General features: G+C 57.2%; 1 long non-coding RNA gene across 1 annotated transcript in view; it reads right to left on the bottom strand.

The window, feature by feature from the left end:
- Window positions 1–939, bottom strand: part of LOC109381043 (uncharacterized) — a 17469-nt gene extending 16530 nt beyond the window's left edge. The window contains exon 1 of the long non-coding RNA XR_002123620.1: window positions 697–939. This is a non-coding gene — a long non-coding RNA (uncharacterized LOC109381043). The remainder of the gene's footprint in view (window positions 1–696) is intronic.
- Window positions 940–11947: the final 11008 nt, after the last annotated feature.

The raw sequence follows: 11947 nt of genomic DNA, 5'->3' as shown, positions 1-11947 counted from the left end.
GGGGCCCTGCGGGGAGGCCCAAGCATCCTTTGGGGCCCGGCAGCTGGGGCTGGGCCTGGGGCCTGGCCGGCCCCCTCCCGGCGCGGGAGCACGTGGTCTCGCGAGGGGCTTGCCTGCCCTCCCAGGAGCAGGGGCCGCGGGGCCGCGGGGTCCCCACCGGGGCCTGCGGGGCTGGCTGGAATGCCGGGGGCAGTAGGCCCCCCTATTCCCCTGGGGATGGGGAGCCCCAGGCCTGGGCCACGTTTTCCCCCGGGGCCCAGCGGCCCCTGAGAGCTGAGTGTGTGTTTGGGGGCTTCCCCAGCAGGATCCCTTGGGATCCCGGCCAGGATGCTTCCAAAGCACCCCTAAACTTTTTACTGCCTCCTGTGCCTCAGGCCAGCAGGGAGGTGCTTTTCAAGGGTTGGGGAGCGGCCAGTGTCCCCCTGCCTCTCTTCTGCCCTGGTGGGGGCTGTGTGCTGAGCTGGCTGGGGCCCTGGGGGCTTCCTCCCACTCGGGCCCCAGGAAGCCCCGCCCCCCCACCTTTGGGCCATGCCCCACTTTGTGAGGAGGGACCTCTGAGACTGTGCCCCTGGGTTTCCACGGGGTTCCAAACTGGTCCTCAGTTGGCTTCTCCGCAGGGAGGTGAGGTGCCCTTGTTGTCCCCCCATCTCGTGGATGTTCACCCTCTCTGAGACTGGCAGACGCTCACTTGCCCACCTTTGGCCTCGCTTTCCAAGGCACCTCTGTCTCCAGCCTGCCCCTCACGGGCCAGCTCACCCCTGGGTGTCTGGGACGCACCTCTCCAGCCAGCCAGGCCTGTTTTGGAGCCGGGCCCCCATCTGTGCAGCGGGTCTTCAAGGCACCTGCCTTCCGGCTGCCTCCCGCCCCTCTCCGCCCGCTCAGGCTCAGAGGTGGGCGCTGGAACGGGGCCTGCACTCCACTTAGCAGCAGGCCTCTGGGGAAACGGAGCAGGCGGGGTGCAGAGGCCCTGCAAAGGAGGAGCCTGTGCATCTCCCACCTGGGGGAGGCAGAGTGTCACCACACCCTAGGGAAGGCCCGGTCACTGCTGCCCTTTACCCCCAGGGGGCGACTCACCTTCCTCCGCCCCCAGCCCCTCTGCACGCCCCCCAGCTGCCGCCCCCCAGCTGCCGTGGCTCGGGGCTCCTACAGCTGCACTTCCCGATGCCATCCCCCCATGCAGCCCCCGGGACCACCGTCGTGCTGCACAGACTCTCTCTTGCCTTCTGTGAGGCCCCCACGACTCCTGACGGGGACAAGGCCCTGCTGCCCCCTTGAGGTCACCAGTTAGAAGCCCCTCTCACAGGCATGGTCGTACCCTCCCACCCCGTCTGGCCCTGAGCGTTGAATAAATGAAGGAGGCCGAGGGAGAGGCAGGGTGGGGGCTGGAGCCATGGCGCCTCTGGCCCTGCCCAGGCACTCCTGCCAGCCTCTGCCTCGTGGGGCCTCCCCGGTGCCTGCTTGTTGGGATTGGCCCTTCCCCACCCTTCCCAGGCTGTGGGCCCCCAGACCCCGACTCGGGCTCTCCCCTTGCATGTGAGACTTAGCTTCTAGGTCTTCTACCTGGCTGAGAACTCAGCAGGGGCTCGGCCACCCCCAGACCTTCCCTATGGACAAGGCTGTCTGCCCTGCCGTGACTCCTGGGGAGGCCTGGCTGGTCTCGAGGCTGCGTGTGCCCCTCTTAGGGTGTCATGGGATCCCCTCCAAGGCCCTCGGTTTCGAGTGGCGCTCCACAGGTGTGACCACAGGCTCCACTCCGAGCTCCTTGTCGGTCCCTGCGGAAGAAACTGTATTTAGCCCTGATTTTGGTTCCTGAAAGGAGCCCCCGAGGAGCCACCCCTGGGTCCTGGCAGGGCTGGTGGCACAGTAGGTAGGGTGTTGACAGGTCAGCATCCTTTTCCCAGGTGCTGCTTGCTTGGGGAGGGGGCATCTGGAAGACGGGCCCCTCTGTCCCTGAGTGGATTGTACCTTGGGGGGCACTGCAGGGACAGAGTCTGGGAAGGGACCCCCATTGTCTCCACTCAGGACCCTAAGAACAGAGCCTTTTCCAAAGGTGCCTGATTCTGCAAGCATAGTACAGGATACCAGCTAAATTTGAATTTCAGGTAAACAATTTCTTAGCGTAAGTATGTCCCAAATACTGCATGGGACACACTGATGCTAGGAAATTCTTTACAGAAATGTGGAGTTCTCTGGACGTCCTGCACTTCACCTGGCGGGGTGTCGAGGCCCTGCCAGGTGTCTGGGCGGGGTGAAGGCATGGCTGCGGCTTGACGCCAGCTGACCAGCTGGGTAGTGTGGGTCAGCCTGGGAGGGGACAGATCCTGGCTCTTCCCAGGGAAGTGACCTGGCCATGGACAGAGGCCTTCTGTCGGAGGCTGCGAGTGTGGCAGGCAGGTGGGCGGGGCCTGGACACGGGTGGCAGGGTCAGGGTCAGGATCTGTGAACTCTGCCCCTCGGGGCCTGTGCTCCAGAGTGCCGGGTAGGCTCCTGGAACCAGCCGCGGCTGAGGGCTGCTTCTCTGCACACCTGCCCAGGTGCCTGGTGGCGTGTCAGCCGCCCTGCAGTGTTGTCATGTGGCTGACAGGCTCTGACTGTTTCCCACAGGTTTTTTTTTTTTCTTTCACTGCAAGAAGTTAACACCCATTCTTTTGGATAGTTTGCTTTTTTAAAAATACACTTTAAAAAAGCAACAGGAACACACCTGCCCCCGGGCAGCCTGCCCTCCCCACATCATCGGTTTTGTGCCCGGCTGCTTTCATTACGTCAGTACGCTGCCCCGCGATCAGAAATGCTGCTTTCAGTTTTAAACTTCTTTTATTTTAAGCTTTTGACCAGGTCAGACAATCACAGGCGTGGGTCTCCAGCTTATGAATGGTCTTCAGGGACGTGCTGGCCAAGGAGTCTGAGCTGCCCTCAGGGGTTGGGCCCCCTTGTGGCTCTGAGAGAAAAGTTTGCCCATTCAGCTCTTGGATTAAAAAAAAGCAGCTGCTGATCAGGGTTGGAGCAAATCCCTCATGCCCGAGCCCCGCCGAGCGGGACCTTGGGGTCTGGGCACCCCTGCGTGTCTGCAGTGCCTTCCTGGAGGCTGGCTCAGAGGAGGGCATCCAGACACGTGGACGTGGGTGCCGGGCACGCCAGGCCTGGAGGCGAGCGCCCTGAGTCAGGGAGACAGGGCTCCTTCCGGGCTGCCTCCAGCTGAAGTGAGAGTGCGCCCACCCGGATTCCGGGTGGGTCCTGCCAGTCTGTTGCCCCGAGTTCCCCAGAGGAACCACCCTGAGGCCCCTGCCCAGGCCCCCTGGCCCCCCCATGTGCCTTCTCTCAGGAGTTCAGGCTCTATAGTGTGTCCTGTTCATATACCCAGGGCCTCGCTCTCCCCACCAGTCTGTCCTCAGGGCAGCGGGGGTGGGGGACACACAGCTCATGATAGCGCACAACCTTTCTGGGCTCCCTTGGGGGGCCTGGTGGGCGGGGCTGCTCAGACGCTCTCAGGAGCCTGGCCACCCCTGCCCATACCCGTCCTTCGAGTCCCTCCTGCACTTGGTGGCCTCAGGACCCCACGGGACACCACGTGCCCCCCGCATGCTCCCGGGGCCTCACTTCTCCTGGTTGGACGTCCGTGCCCTGGGCACTCTGGGCCCCGCCCTGACCGCCTTCTGGCACCTGCCTTAGGAGGTGACCCCCCTAGAGTGGATCGGATCTGCTCGCGTCTCCTGCCTAACGCTGCTTAGAGGCGTCATGCTGTGCATGGTCAAGTCTGAGCCCCTTGGCGGGCCTGTAATCCGGCCCCGCCCCTCCTGGCACCTCTGGGCTCTACTTCGCCCTCTGCCTGGTGGCCCCAGGCTGCCCTTCACAGCCCCCCAGTGTCACTCTCATGAGTGTGTACTGGCTGGCCTCAGAACCCCAAGGTCAAGGCCCAGGTTCCTCTGGGTGATGAGGGGCCGTTTGCCATGGGAGTGAGGTGCACAGAGGGCAGCACCTCCCAGCAGGGTGGGGGTGTGAGGCCAGTGGGCTCCTGGACAGTCTGTCAGTGCCAGGCGGGGTGGGCTCTTGGGGTGCTGTGGGGTGGGGCTCCCCTGGGGGGCATCTCTCCTGTGGCCACACGAGGGGACCAGAGTCAGCACAGGGCTTGGGCAGTGGTCAGTCGGGAGCTGGATGTGTTCCTATTGGAAGTGGTGGCGTGGGCGCAGCAGTGGGCACCAGCAGTGCCTTCAGAGAAGAGCAAGAGGTGGCAGGAGATGGCGTCTGGGCAGGGACCCTTCTGTCCCTGCATCCAGCAGATGTGTCCAGAGAACGGGGTCGCTCGGGTCCCGGCACCGTATGACTGAACATGAGCTGCTGTCTGCGCTCCAGCCCCTCACTGCAGACGAGTGTCCCTCTCCTGGCCTGCTTAGTGCCACATTTTTCGTATTTTTGTTTGCGATTGCGCTCTTTAAAATGGCCCCGTGTAGGCCTCAGAGTGTAGGCTGAGGTACCCTCAGTGTCCTGTGTGCGGGGGGCTGGAACGTGCCTGCTGGAGCCGACCCACATGTTAGCCGATCCCTGAGGCCTGAGCCCCCGGCCTGCTGGTCCTGAACTCAGTGTCCACAACTCAGCCACATGCACCGAACTAGGAGCATCTACTGGGAGCACACGGCGCAGGTCCCCGAGTTGGTGGGCTGATGAGAATGTGTGACCAGGGGCTGGCAGCACCCTCAGCCCCTGTCCCCCAGGAGCAGTGGTTCCTGCTCGCTAAGTCCGTGTTTGTGGTGAGTCTGTAGACATAACTGCTGTGAGTGACAGGACTGGACTATGTGTGTGTCACATTTAAAGTCAGGTTTATTGAAGTGGACTCTGCACATGTGACACTCAGTTGTCACAGTTCCCTGATGCTAACAGGTGTGCACAGCGGTGTGGGCACCACCGACCCTCAGGACAGCCCACAGTTCAGTCCCCCCATCCCCCAGCTCCCGGCTACCACTGACCTGTTCTTGCTCCTTTTAGAGAATGTTGTAGAAATGCATCCTTTGGAGTCCGGCTTTCTTTCTTTCTTTCTTTTTTTTTTTAAAGATTTTATTGGGGAATTGGGGTTCAACTCAATCATGGCTGTTCAACTTGAGGTGTTGTGTTCAATCTTCATTGTGTGTGGGGGGTAGCCCACCATCCCAATCGGGAGTTGAACCAGCAGCCTTGTGGTTAGGAGCACGCGCTCTCACCATCTGAGCCCTCCTGCCACCTGTTGGCAGCTCGGCATCAGCTCAGCTCAGGCACAGCTCACTGGCCCATGTGGGAATCGAACCAGCAACCCTGTTGCTCAGAGCTCACGCTCTTAACCAACTGAGCCACTCAGCCGGCCCGGAGTCTGGCTCTTTCATTTGTCCCTGTGGTCCATGCCTGTGGTCCGTCCATTCTTTTGCTGGATAGAGTTTACTCTATAGACGGACCGCAGTTGACTCAGCAGCGGGTGGACATCTGGGCCTGTCTTAGTTTACTTGGGCTCCTGTAACAATGCCGTGGATTGGGTGGCTCATAAATAAGGAAGTGTACCTCTCTCAGTCTTCAGGCTGGAAGTCCAAGGTCAAGGCTCTGACAGACCTGCTTCCTCGGCCAGGGAGCTCTTACATGTACAGGATCGGTGACCCACTCATGGGGCTCCACCGACTCCCAATGCATCTCGTGGAGGGTAACAGTGGGCTGGTTGCAGCTGCTGGCGATAGGAATAAAGCTGCTGTGATGTGAACAACTGTGCTCAGTGTCATGTGCACAGAAGTACCCTGACTGGGAGCATTTGGCTGAATTGCAACACACATTTGACTTCATGAGAAGCTTACAGATTACTTGCAAAGCACGTTGCATTCTTCCAGCAGGGCCGAGGGTCCCAGTGTGCCCATGCTTTCCCCAGACCCAGGCTGGTCGGCTCTTTGCTTCTGCACAGCATCTGGTGGGTGTGCCAGGCAGTGTGGCTGGGTTTCAATATGCATTCCCCTGGTGACAGTGCTGTGGGGCTCTTCTCATGTGTTTATTCGCCATCCATGGGTCTTATAATGTGTGCATTTTATGTATCTGTGAAACCTGCCTGACCTAAGGCTACAGAGGTTTTTATCCTGTTTTCTTGTAGAACTTTTAAGTTCATGATCCATTTGAAGTTAATTTTTGTGAGGTAACAGTCAAGACTCTGGGTTTTTGTGGGGGTTTTTTGCATGTAAACATCCAGTTCTCCCATAACCATTGGTTAAATTCAGCTGTGCTTTCTCCTTGGAATGTCCACGTTGTGTCAGGCATGTGCCGCGTGTGTGGCTGCGCATGTCACTTTGTTCTCTCCCACTGGTCTGCATGTGTCCCTGTGTGTGCACACAGCCTGGCTGCTGTGACTTCACAGTCAGTTTGTGGTTTGGTTGTGACAGTCCTCCAGCTTTGTCCTTTGGAGGCTGTTCAGCCTGTCCCAGTGCCTTGGGTTCCCATGTGAAGCTTGGGACTGGCTTGTTGGTTTCTACATAAAAAGAAATGGGCTTTGGTTGGGATTGTGTGAGGCTGTCGTATGGATTCGTTTGAGGGAGAAGGGGCATCGTTGCCAATATCCAGTCCCCTCATACAGGATGGGCAAGCTGTTGACAGCTGCCTATCACTGTGACTCGTGAGCAAAGAGTGGTTTTTACATTTTTAAATGGTTAACAAAAAAATCAAAAGAATACTTTATGACACATGAAAGAGTAATTCATTTATCAGCCAAGCAAGGAAAACTGTTTATTGATGGGGATATAGCAAGTGTGATTGCAGCCTCCAGAGAATGTGGAAGACCTGAGCTGAAGGGAGGGGTGTGACCCACATGCAGACGCAGGGCAGGTGGCCAGTTTCTCTCTTGTGAGGCAGCAGGCGCCCAGTCCTCCTGGTTACTGACAGTTGAGCTGTGTGCATGGACCAAGCACACTGAGAATATCCCCAGAGCAGTTGGGGACCTAACTTCGTGCAAACTGAAGTGGAACCCACCAAGATGTGATGGCATCCTTAGGTGAAACTGACTGGGCTTCCAAGGTCCCCATGGCTGTTGACACGTGGCCTCTGGATTTGTGTGGTATCCCCAGAGGAGGTTAGCGTCTGACCCAATGATGGCATAAAGAGGACCTGCCATCCATGTGCAAGTGGCACCATACCCAGGCTGCTGAGGGCCAACATAGGATGGAGAGGTGGGGGGCTCACACACAAGGCTCTGCTTCTCGGGGAAACCCTGGCTGTTACAGATGCGTTACGCGTTACAAATGACAGTGATAAAACATGTGGAGCAGAAGAGGACACATTTACGAAGCTCATTCAAGTGAGAGGCACTGAAAGCCTGTTGTCACCCATTGTGAGACGTGCCAACACTGTTTTTTATGGGAGGCTCTTTAGTCTGTCCTACCTTGAACTTTATCTGACCCTGTGGACTTAACTATCACCAGTTCTGGGAACTTCTATCAGAAATAGAAGCTGAGCATTGACTCACCCCACCCAGCAGCGGCTGTTAAATCTCACTGTGATTTCTTCCGCTCTGGACAGACATCGATGTTTTCAGACTAAGAAGGACCAGTCTTCAGACACCATTGCTAACCACCCAGCATCTTTGGAAATCCATCTTGCTACATGCTCCATCATGATCCTCTACAAATTCACCTGGAAATTATGTAACATAACACTTGACGCAAAACATAGGCTGCAGTAAAGTTCTTTTGGTGACAACTAATGTTTGAATCACAAACTGCTTCACGCAACTTCCTTACTGTCACAAGTAAAACGAGACGAGATGAGTCCCCACCTGTGCTTGCTGTGGGCACTTTTGCTGGCTGACCTGTCAGCTTCAAGGCAGGGCAGAGGGAGTGTCTGCTTCCAGACCTGCTTACCGCCCAGGGCCTGCCTCGCCGCTGGTGGGCGTGCTGGGTCTGTGCTCGGGCACACAACCGCCCTGTCTTGGGCTTTGTCGTTCGCCAGCAGGACCCGTAGAAATCACAGCAGCCGTGCTTGTGGTCATGGATGGCTACAACAGTAACGGGCCAACAGAGGCCACGTGCACATGTGCACGCGTCCTCTTGGCCTCTCCCCATGAAGTCCTGGATGGTGTCTGATTCCCACCCCCACTGCGAGTGACGGGATGTAGAAAGTGTGGCTCACCCACCTCTGTCCGGTATTTGTCCCATGCTTGTCATGTAGTCATGGCTGACCATCTGTGTGTCTGGCCTTCGTCACTCAGTCTCCAGCCCTTCAGAGCTCACGTTCACCTCTGGCCCCACCACAAAACACATTGTTAGCACACACTGTGGGGCCCACAAGCCCAGGACACTTCAAGGACTTTGATATGACATTCCTGGAGCAGGTCAAGGGCCAAACTTTTTGGACTGTGCAGGGTATGGACAACCCAGGCCTGCTGAGTTAACCCTTCAGTGCACCGATGCGACATGGAAAATGTCAAGAGAAAAATCTAAGGGTTTGGCAGACCCCTCCAAGCCATGGATTTCCTTAATTAAATCACACGCTGGTAGATAGATATTAGACAGAGACGAAACATGGAGGAGCATGTCACACACTGACATCTGCGACTGCTTTTTTTTTTTTTTTTTTTTTTCAGCTGAGCCATCTTGCCACCTGTTGGCAGCTCAGCGGCAGCTCAGCTTGGGCCGATCTCGAACCGCTGTTGCTCAGAGCTCAAACCTTTGAGCGAGCTCTTAACCAACTGAGCCATTCGGCCGGCCCCATCTGCAACTGCTTTTGATGACAGAGACCCTGACTTGGAACCCCCGCAGAGCAAATGGCCCCCCCAAGACAACCCACTTTTCCTCATCTGTAGACCAGTGTTATTACAGAAAGTTGTACTCAACTATGATTGTTTCATTTCCGTTTTCACCAGCCAGAAGTTCATGGGAACGTGTTGTGTTGGTACCTTCGGCCCCTGTGGTAAATTTAGCCTCTCCAGCAAGGCTGGCGCTCGTGCTCTCTGCCTGTGTTCTGGTCCATGACATCTGACGACTGTGGTTTTCAGCACAGTTCTTCACACAGAACTTTTCATCCTGAAAGATCTGTAGATTGCTTGTTAAATTGATACATCAGTATTTAACGTTTCTTGGGCGCTGTCGTAAATAGTACTTTTTTTTTTTAAGTTTTTATTGGGGAACTGGGGGGATGGGAATAGTGCTGGGGAATTGGGGGAAGGGGAACAGACAAGTTGCTGCCCTTTTGTTCTTCAGTCTAGTTGTAGAGGACGTTGCTTCACTGGCCCAAGTTGGCACCATCATTGCGCTTTTCCCGGGTGAGGCACATCAGTCGCCGGCTTCTGGATGACCGCTCACGGCGGCTGCTGGCTACACACGGTAGCCCATGGCAACCCACTGCAGCAATGGCTGCAGCCTATGCCGTCGCCGGCGACTCACAGCAGCCCAGTTCCAGGTTGACCTATTGTTCAGCATCTTAGCTGTGGAGGGCAGTGTCACTGGCCCTCATATGTGGGATCCGAACCGGGGCCTTCTGGCGTCCCAAGCCAGCTCTTAACCAACGCGCCACTCGGCCGGCCCTCAACACCTTTTTTGAAGGCCCAGAATTTCAATGTAGAAACGATGTCATCTGCACATAGCACGTTTCCAACCCATGTGCCCCCTGCTCGCCACTTTTTTTGCTCGAGTGGACTTGTAGGAGTGAGCAGTGTAGCCGTCAGCCTTGCTGTGCCCCTGACCCCGGGGAAGTGGCCAGGGTTCCATTTGCTATAGGTCTTTCATAGATGCCCTTTGTCAGGTCAAAGTTCCCTTTAATCCCTAGTTGGCTTAAGGATTTTTATCGGGAATACATGTTGGGTGTGATCAGGTCCTCCTGCTTCTGCTGAGACTGCCACCTGGTTCTTTATTCAGCTGATGTGATTTTCGATGTTGAAACAGCCTGGTTCCTGGCAGACCCCAGTGGTCGCCAGTTCTCCGCTGCCCGCCTCGCTTTGCTAACGTTTTGTTGAGAAGCTTCACATCTGTGTTCACGAGGGGTGCGGTGTGGGCCTGCATGCTGCTGTGTGGCTGAGATGTGTCCATCCCTCTCCTCTGCTTCCTAGAGAGTCGGGATGGAACTGGGGTTAAGTCTCCCTTAGATGGTGCATTTGCTGGTCAAGCCCTCTGGGCCTGCAGGGCTTTTCTTTCTTAGCTCTCTATTTTGGGGTGGTTCTGGGAAAGTATCAGTTTCTTTAATGAGTGAATCTCTACTCGGTACAGGCTGCCCGTGTCTCCTGGCATGAGCCTTGGTACATCATATCTGAAGTAATTGGTCTGTTTCATCTGAGTTGTCAGATTTTTTTGGCAGGAAGCCGTTTCTCGATGGCCAGATGTGCTGTCCCTCATTCCTGCCATTGGTCATCTGTCGCTTCTGCCCATCTGGCCAGGCCTGGCCGGTGTGCCGAGTGTGTCAGCAGTCCACTGTGTCTCCGTGTTCTTCCCGCTCACTGTGCGATTCACATGCATCGAGACTCCTTCCCCTCAGGCGCAAGTCCTGTGGGTTTCGTCACATCACCAGCACCACAGCCGTGGAATGGCCCAGTCCCCACACGTCCCCCTCGCCCCGTGTGCTGTCGTCATGCACATGTGACCCACAGGCCGCCTGGGCCCTGAGAGGACTGTGTCATTGGACGGCCTCGTGCTCATCTGTGTCCCTCACTTGTGGGGATGCGGGCTCGAGTCCAGTTAGGGGCACATGTGAATGACTATTTCAGGTTTAATTTGTTCTTTTTCTAGTTTCTTAATGAAAGCTTAGATGGTTGATTTGAGACCTTTTTATAAAAACTACTTTATTGACATATAACCTACATGGTATTAAATTCAACACTTTGCACAAAAAGTTCAGTGAATCCTGGCATTTTCATGGGCCGTACAGCATGGCCACAATCCAAGCTCAGACGCCTGCCCCCGCGGCGAATTTCTGTGGACCTGCTCTCAGCTACCTGTGGGTCCCGGGGGCAGTTTTCATAGTGTGCACTCACAGGTGTGTGCCTGTAGGTCTATACCCACAAATGTGCCCAAAGGTGTGTGCCCACAGGTGTATGCCTCAGGTGTGTACCCTCAGGTGCATGTCAACAGCAGGAGGTCCCTTTACAGGGTCCAGGCAGCTCAGCTAGGACCGCCCATGTGGAGAGGGCAGGCCTGGTCCCTTGGCACTTGCTGGCCTTACTGCAGTTTGCTGATCAGTACCCAGCCATGGGCATTAGGGCCACATCCAGGCTTTCGCTGGGTTCCAGCCAAGGCGAGCCTGCTGCTCAGCTGTGGGCCTGTGGCCTCCCCTATGGGCCTCAGGAGGCCGGGGAGGCCTACCTGGTGCAGGTTGGTGGGACCTCGGCCTGGCTGCTCCTGGAGCACAGAGCATTGCTGCGTCGGCCTGGTGGCAGGTGGCAGCCGGGTGGCCTCGTGGCGTCCTGGGCCTCCCCCTGTGGGCCTTTCTCGAATTCCTCCGAGCCATGGCCTGGCTCTCTCCTGGGGCCTGTGGGCGCGAGAGCACATGCGGTTTGTCTGTGTGGGGCATCTGGGCACACCAAAGGTCTGGGGGACCTGGTGGGGCAGCACCCTCTGGCTCTCTGGGTGCCGGATACAGCTGTGCCCGACCCTGCCCGGGAAGCCGCGGCCTCTGTTCACTGCTTTTGTTTCTGGAGACAAGGGTGGGGGCGCTGGGGGCATGCGGGGTCCCGTGGTACCTGTGACCCTCCCTCCTTCCCTGGCTGCTGGCCTCCCCCAGGATGGTCGGAGCCCCTGGGGCACAGCTGGTGTGGGGACGGGTGGGGAGGGCTGCGGGCCCCTCCTGCCTCGTCTCTGCCCTCATCCAGCAGGGCCGTAGTTCTTGGTGCATCTTCTCCCATCCCTCTGGGATGGAGGCCTTCACCTTTTCACTCCTCACCTGTTCCCAGAGCTGAGGGCGCGAGTGAGTGAAGGGGGTGGGGGCAGTCCTGGGGGCGGTGGGAGGCTGAAAACGTGGGGGCCCCGTCCCA

Source organism: Hipposideros armiger, unplaced genomic scaffold (assembly GCF_001890085.2).
Source record: "Hipposideros armiger isolate ML-2016 unplaced genomic scaffold, ASM189008v1 scaffold_43, whole genome shotgun sequence".
Classification (NCBI taxonomy): Eukaryota; Metazoa; Chordata; class Mammalia; order Chiroptera; family Hipposideridae; genus Hipposideros; species Hipposideros armiger.
Note: the sequence above shows the minus strand (reverse complement) of the source record. Positions and strands in the feature narration are given on the sequence as shown.